This window comes from Hakea prostrata, chromosome 11 (genome assembly GCF_041222555.1).
Source record: "Hakea prostrata isolate BN-2017 chromosome 11, UWA_Hpros_2, whole genome shotgun sequence".
NCBI classification, from domain to species: domain Eukaryota; kingdom Viridiplantae; phylum Streptophyta; class Magnoliopsida; order Proteales; family Proteaceae; genus Hakea; species Hakea prostrata.
This window is the reverse complement of record NC_142610.1, coordinates 5,240,737-5,249,265: the sequence shown is the minus strand read 5'-3', so window position 1 is coordinate 5,249,265 and position 8,529 is coordinate 5,240,737. Positions and strand designations below refer to the sequence as shown.

Genomic DNA, 8,529 nt, shown 5'->3' with positions numbered 1-8,529 from the left:
ATATCTTCTATATCTGTATCTAATATATTTCTAAAACTCGAGTGGATTACCGGCTAATTTTTACTTCTGGATTCAGTGAATGACAAAAAAAGAAAAAAAGAAAATCTCTCTCTTTTCTCAATCCATATCAATGTATTTATATATCTTCTATATCTGTATCTAATATATTTCTAAAACTCGAGTGGATTACCGTCTAAATTTTGTTTCTGGATTCAGTGAATGGTAACAAAAAGAATATCTCTCTTCTCTCAAGCTGTATCAATGTATTTCTATGACTTCTATATCTGCATCTAATATATTTCTATACAATTGTGGGTAGAAAGTACCTCCCTCTCTCTATATATACCTGATTGCTTACCAGAGGAAATACAGAATAGCAGCTGAGAGAAAGACAACATGTCAGTTGATTCAGCTTCTAGGGCTCCTGTAGAGCGTATTGTTTTTGATCCTTCTGTGTTTCAGCACGAGACCAGCTTACCCAAGGAGTTCATATGGCCAGAAGATGAGAGGTTCTGCGGTGAGGCACGAGAGCTTCCGGTTCCCATAATTGACTGGGCTGATTTCCTCTCTGGAGAGCCAGTTGCAGTTGAGAAAGCAACCAAGCAAGTACGAGAGGCCTGTGAGCTTCATGGGTTCTTCGTCATCGTGAACCATGGTGTTGATGACAAGCATATCGAAGACGCTCACACTCAAGCGAAACGTTTCTTCGAAATGCCACTTTCTGAAAAGAATAAGGCTTTGAGGGAATATGGTAACTATATTGGTTATGCCAGCAGCTTTACCAAGAGGTTCACCACACGTCTCCCATGGAAGGAGACACTCTCTTTTCGCGATCTTGCAGGAAGTAAGAGCGTCCAAGAATATATGGATAATCGATTTCCAGAAACTGAATTTGGGTAAGCAATGCCACTACTTGCTGCTATCTACTTCATTTTGATTATGATCAGTCTGATTGTTTTGTGATGTTGTTGGGAAATTAACATTTCATTTTCAGGTAGGGATGTTCTGAAATCAAACTTAACCATTCTACTAATCTTCCATTGGCTTATTTTACATCTATTATCTACATGTACTCACACGGACTAATAAAATTCAAATCTTCTCCACCTGGGTAGGCTGTCAACTTTGTTTCAGTATTGCACATTTAATGCGCAACACTAAGCTGCCATTGATGATGATCACTTTTGGTGTTTTAATTATTTTTTATATTTTTATTTTTATTACCACTTTCGATCTAGACCGTAGTAGGCAGTTCAGCGCTGAAGCAAAATTAGTCCCCTCAAGCCCATGACAGGGCCTACATGGCCTTGCCCTGCATGGGATGGTCATTTTTGCAACCATACGGAAATAAAATCGATAATCAGTGAGATTTTTGCCTTTAATTAAGCATGCGATGGTCATTTTTGCTCTAGCTTGCGATTGAAATAGTCGGATTCTTAGAACCTGGCCGGTTGGCCCAAACATAAGAGTCATTCACAGCTGTAGGAAAAGGGCAAAGATTATAGAACATGAAGGGCGTACTTGTTTAGAGTGCTAAGATTTGTTTCTGTGCAGGAAAGTATTCCAGGAATACGTTGAGTTGATGGGCAAGCTTGGTCTTAAAATCATGGAACTGCTGGGAGAAAGCCTTGGGTTAGGGAGCTACTTCAAGGAATTATATGAAGACTACGATTCTGTGATGAGGATTAACTACTACCCCAAGTGCTCAGTTCCTCAGCAAACAATAGGAACTGCGGCACATACAGATCCGATCTCATTAACAATCCTTCATCAAGATGATGATGTTGCTGGTCTCCAGGTATTGGTGGATGATGAATGGTTCAATATAAGCCCGTCTCCTGGATCACTTGTTATCAACATTGGAGATACTTTAATGGTAAGATATTATAATATCTCCTAGCTGGTTTCTTTCCCTAAGTCGTCAGTCAGGGTAGATGTCCACACCGCACATTATGAGGGAGACCCACACCATTAGTTCATTTTGTCAATATTTAGATGTGACCATACCCTTCCACTCTTAGTGTGTGGTGAAAAAGTGTGAAGATAACACATACCTCTACCGACTCTAAAAGATAGAAGTCCTATGCTCAACTAAATGCACAAAAAACAAGAAGTGATTAATTGATTTGTGTGATTTTCAGGCTCTTACCAATGGGAGGTTCAAGAGTGGGGTGCATAGAGCAGTGGTGAACAATGAAAAGCCAAGGGCATCCCTAGCTTACTTCATCAACCCACGATCTGATAGGATCCTAAGCGCACCAAGCGAGCTGGTGGATGAGGAGAAGAATCCAAGGAAGTATCCTGACTTCAAATGGGGTGACGTGCATGAATTCACTCAGCTGGAGCACAGGGTTGATACCAGAACCCTTCATTGCTACTTCGAAAAGAAACTGGGAGTGAAGACAGATTGATTATATAAGGAATATTCCTGGGCTATATCTGCTGTTAGCCTGTTATCTCAATCTTCATAGAAATAAACTTGAGAATTCTCTCTGATGTTATCTCTATATTCATAGAAATAAACTTGAAACGTTTGATATTCAGGGAGTGAACACAGATTGATTATATAAGGAATATTCCTGGGCTTTAATCTTTATTAATTTAGGAATATATCTGCTGTTATCTCAATCTTCATAGAAATAAACTTGAGAATTCTCTCTGATGTTATCTCAATATTCGTATAAATAAACTTGAAAAGTTTGATATTTTTGGTCTTAATCGCTTACATCTTAGGTAACCGTTGAGAGGTTTCTATTAAGAGTTTTTTACATGAGCCCCCTCCATTTTAATTGAAAACTTGGTGCACTCCCTTCAGAATGGAAACCTTACAAAGCCCCCCTCCACATTTAACACCGTCAAGTTTCATTTTGCTTTAAAATTATTTTTACAATTTTACCCTCACTTGACATCTTAAATAATATTTGTAAGAAATTTTTTACATGAGCCCCTTCATTTCCATTGAAAACGTGATGCACTCCGTCCAAAAGAAAACCTTACAAGACATCTTCACACTTCACACCATTAGTAAAGAAATACAGTTAACTGCTTAAAGTCAAATTAATGTGTTAATATGACTACATTGCCCATAGAGTGATAAAATGATCATGCAATAGTTTTTTTAATTTGAGGAAAATTTCGGTCATATAATATGGGGTAATATGGTGACATAAAAAAATAATGTTTAGGATTTTAAAATGAATATTAAAAATATTATTTATGATTTTATATGAATTTATTAAGTGTGGGTAAATGACAAAATTATATCACGGTTAAAAGAAAATAGATGGTGTGAAGTGTGGAGGGGGCTTTATAAGATTTTGATTTTGGGGAGGTGTTGAGTGGTTCCAATCAAAATAGAGAGGGCTCATATAAAAACTTTTTAGGATTTTAAATAAAAATTTATTCAAATGAGGGTAAAATTGTCAAATTAAAGTTAAAACTAGCGAAGCCTAATAGTGTCAAATGTGGAGGGGGGGGGGGCTTTGTAAGATTTCAATTTTAAGGGGGTGCACTGAGTTTTCAATGGAAATGGAGGGGTTTCATGTAAAATATTCTTATTTAGGATGTCAAATAAATTTATAAATGAGGGTAAAATTGTAAAAACAATTTTGAAGCAAAAGGAAACTTAACTTTCTTAAATGTGGAGGGAGGGGGGGGGGGGCTTTGTAAGGTTTCAATTTTGAGGGGGGTGCGCTGAATTCGCAATTGAAATGGAGCGGGCTCATGTAAAAAACTCTTTTATTAATAATTGGTAGTACAAATAGGGGGAAAAAATCGTCTGCTGTGCACATCTCTATGTTGTGTACAACAGTGCAACTTCACAAAAGGACACATGTAATATACCAAATTAAAAATTCAGATTGAAACCCATTCAAAATGCAAGTTTAAATGGAACTTATCCTCTACCCGTTAGAAAACCCGATTCAGCTCCAACGTCAAGGAAACCTGAACTGTCTTCTTCATCGCCGTCAAAGGAAATTGATCTCTATTGTTCGTTTTTCTTCTCTCCAGCGTTGTGAAATGAAAAATCAAACAGAATTCCAAGAAGTTGTAGAGATTATTCTAATGGAATTTGAAATTTCTCTATTTGTTTGTTCTTCCCAAATATCTTTTCTCAGAAACAGTTTCCTGGCCCTTTTTTTTGGCTTAAGATAAATGCTTGTTGCTTGGAGTCTTTAGCAAATGACATCATACTAGAATTGCTTGGGGTCCTGTAGGAATTATCATTGGAGGTGGGTTGGGGCTTAAAAGGTAAACCCAAAAATAGAGATGTGCAGTTGTGCTTCTTCCAATATCGGTTTCCAGATTCAAGTCTTTGAGCGACGAATACTCATCTAATTCCTGCATAGCTGATTCTTTATCAGTCATGGTTGTAGCAATTTAGATCGGAAGAACCCAGATACAAAACCTCCTCTGTTGTAACCAGAAGAATTAGTGAAAGATCAAATACATTGTCGATCAAGGGTTAAAAACCTTAGAGTTCTGATCTGGACTGTAAAACATTGTCATTCTCAAAGGTACTGATTCGTTAGATGATTTCTAATATCAACAAAGGCAGGAGATTTGTATGACTATTCATCAACAAGAAGACCAAAAAGAAAATTCGCACGCTTCCATGCTCCAAATACGTTCTTCAGCTTTTGATGACAAGATCATTTTCTTATTCTCTGGATGAACAAGATCCTTTGACGGGAAGAACGAGCAGCAAACAATGGAGCCGTAGTTTTCTCTGCTTCGGTTTCCCTTGACGGAAATGACATAGACAATTATTTTTCTTTGACGAAAGAATGGTAGGAGGTGAGACCGTGAGAGAGGAAACGTCGGAGCTGAATCGGGTTTTCTAATGGGTAGAGGATAAGTTCCATTTAAACTTGCATTTTGAATAGGTTTCAATCTGAATCATTAATTTGGTATATTACACGTGTCCTTTTGTGAAGTTGCACTGCTGTGCACAGCAGACGAATTTCTTCCCAGAGTTTGAATACCCTTAGGACTAGGGGCGAAGCTCCTTTCTATATTAATTATATAAAAGCTCCCTTGATGATGTAATCGGTAATCGTGGTGCGCACAAGCTGGCCCGTATGAACCTCAGATCCCAAAAAACAAAAAAAATGTAAATTTTGATTTGTAAGTATAATAATAATTAGGGATATTGGGGTTGTATGTCAATAATTCTAGCACACTAATTATGTGCCATTTGCCCAATTTGGCACAAAATTAGTAGCAAAAATCATGTATAATAAACCGGTAAAAAAATAGTGTACTGGTTCAGTAAAAGTGTGTTGAACTGGGTGTTTGGCACACAATTTTGTGCCAACAAGAATCTCCAAATTAAAGCTTCTTTGACACAGAAGCAATTCTTGTAAAAAGGCTGGGCCACAAAATAGGTTTATTTACGGTGATGAGGGTTATCAACGTAAACTCCCTGATATTTTCTGAAGCCCTAAATTCTATGCTCTCTTTGGTCTCTCTGGACTCTCTTTGGTCTGTCTCTCGACAATCTGTGACTCTCTTTCCCGTCTCTCTGGTCTCTCTCGACAATCTCGACAATCTGTGACTCTCTTTCCCGTCTCTCTAGTCTCTCTCGACAATCTCATGACTCTCTCTCGTCTCTATCAAGCCCTAAGCAACTGTGAAACCTCTCTACACTCCACAACCGATCTCTCTACAACCGTTTTCTTTGCAACCAGTCAAGGGTAAACTGAAGTCGTGTGTGTGCAACAAAAGCAGCAACTTCAAGTTAGTCTGGATCATTTTAGGATTCCACTTCTAGGTATTGGTAACTTCACCTTTTTGATGTGAGGAATCTAAAGTTCGAGAAATGGGGTTTTGGCGGAGTCATTCACAGTATCAATTAATGCTAAGAATGATATAAACTTATTTATCTCGAGAATGAATTCCTATTTTATTTTATTTAATTTTTGGTAGTGGTTGAGTTTCTTCTGCTTTTCTTTATCTATTTAAATTATTATATTTATTTATTTTTTCTGTTGGAATTGGAGTGGCTACCTCGTTGCTTTACTGAGATTTTAGAATATGGCTGTGGTTTTGTTTTATACTAGCTAGCTTAATAGGTTTGTCTTCTTACGTATTTTCATATGCCTTTGGAGGGTGGCAAGCTATGTTACATGATACATCTTTAGATAGATACTGGTCCAAGTTTTTTTATGTTTATCAGCCGTTGTTATCTTTACTTGCTATGTTGAAGATGATTTGAGGAATCCAGAGATCTGGTATAAAGGGTTTTTAGGTGGATTCTTTTATGTAATGTGATGGGGTATCCAAAGATCTGCTATACATTTGTTGATGATTGCATTCTAAGTTTTATCAATTGGTTGGTTAATTAGGTTCATTTTACCTGGGAGATTTCTTTGTTGCTTCCATCGATCGCACAGAGGGGTAGGTCTTAGTTTTTTTTTATTTAGATCTAGTAGGTATTGGTGTTCTGTATTCAATCTTGAGCGAATCTTGGGTTTTACCCATGGATTTTATTTTGAGATGGTAACATCATCCGTCGCTTGCACAAAGAATGTTCATTCTGTTGTATTTACCTTTTTAAATTATTTTATTAAAATTTAAAAAAAATACTCATTTCGTACACTGATTTTATACATACCATACAAGATTTTGTGTCAATTTTACCAGAGAAACGTTCCGATCTATGTCCAACCATACAAGATTTTAGTATAGTTTCTAGGGTGCAAGTTTGGCCTTGGTGGCCCTAACCCGCCCTGAGCCCGAATAGGGCTTGGGCTAAAGATTTTGGCCCTAAGGGCGGGTTAGGGCCAAAATATTCTAGCCATGAACTAGGGCCAAGGGCGGGCCTGGGATTACTCTTTGGCCCGCCCAAACCATCCCGGCCCGTCCCAAAACTAGAATATCACCGAATTCATATGTACTAGAAGAAATATGACTTCCTTGAAACATAACCACTGGGAAACCCAATCAAAGGAGATCCTCTCCTCCCTGGATTCCTTCAGTCCATCCCCTCCCCGGTGGTGATATTCTCTTCTATCCAATCTCATAAAGTTAATTGGGCCCTGAGTCATCATGGATTTGGTATAGGCTTCTTCCTTGCTGCTTGGGACTTCATCGAAGAGGATCTAATTCGGGCTAGCTATTCGTAGTTTCTTCTCCATCCCCTGCTAGCTCTCCTCCATCAATCAAACATTTCTTTGTCTCATCCCTAAAAATCCTGAAGCCTCCTCCCTCTCAGACTTTGGCCCATCTCCCTCTATAATTTCCTTTATAAATTCATTGCCAAGGTTCTAGAGAATAGGCTCAAGTCTGTCATGCCTTCCCTTGTGAGTGCTAACTCACTCCTCAGCTGCCCTCCTAAAGGTGGACCTCTACAAAGCCTTTCAGTCTATCTATTGGGACTTTATTAGTGAAGTTCTCTCAGCAATGAGCTTTCCCCCCTCTTTCAGCCACTAGATAGAAGTTTGAATCTCCACCCCTCACTTCTCCATCATCCCCAATGGTTCTCCCGCATGTTATTTCTCTTCTTGTGTTGGCCTTCACCAAGGTTGCCCCCTCTCTCCCTTCTTGTTCTCCCTAGCTCTAGAGGTCCTTTCTTGTATTCTTCAATCGAAATCTGATAAGCTCCTCATCTCCCTCATCCCCTAAGTGCAGCTCCCTCAAGCTCACTTATCTTGCCTTCATTGATGACTGGATGATATCCAAAGCTAACCACTTCACCTCCTCCATTCTCTCAGCCCTCTCCCTCTTCGAGTCCCTCTCCGGTCTTTGGGTTAACCTCAACAAATCTTCCCTCTTTCTTTGGGTGTCTCTGATTCAATCTGCACTACCCTCCAACAACTCACTAGCTTTAGGCTTGACTCCTTCCATGTGGTCTATCTTGACCTTTCTCTTATTCCTGGTAGGCTCACCAACCACCACTACACCCTAATGCTTGACCACATCTATAAAAAACTAGAGCCTTGGAAATGTAAACTCTCGTCTTTCATTTGTAGAATGGTGCTCATCCTTTTGGTTCTTCAATCCTCCTACTTCTATTAGTATGGCATCTTCTCGAATCCCAAAGCTACCATCCATGCCATGGAATCTCTCTTCTGTGCCTTTCTTTGGAAATGCAAAGAGATCTCTCAATCAGTTTAACTCTATCATTCAATAGTATTGTAGCTTTTTGGGAGCAATTGAACCTCTACAAGACAAGAGCTCATTATAGTCCAATTACATTGAACTCCATAGAAGAGAATTATCAACACATTTCCATATAACACCTACTATAGAGATGGATATTTATTTAGACATTCCACTCATTCGAGGTGAGCTCAAAAAGAAACATTGCACCACTCTTTTGTAAAGAGTCAATCAAGATTACAGGGGATGGAGGTCCCAGCTTCTCTCTAAAGTTGGGACGACAGTGTTGATCGAATCTACCATAATGGCTATGCCCACTCACTTCATGTCATGCTTTAAGCTCCCTTCCTCAGTGCTTCATGACATAGAGAGGTCTACTAGATCCTTTTTCTGGTCTTCAGGAGCTAAACAAAAGATCCATCCCAT

At 38.7% G+C, this 8,529-nt stretch overlaps 1 pseudogene; it reads left to right on the top strand.

Annotated features, from left to right (window-relative positions):
- The first annotated feature begins 396 nt into the window (after window positions 1–396).
- Window positions 397–2,411, top strand: LOC148999724 (gibberellin 20 oxidase 1 pseudogene; annotated as a pseudogene).
- The last annotated feature ends 6,118 nt before the right edge of the window (window positions 2,412–8,529 follow it).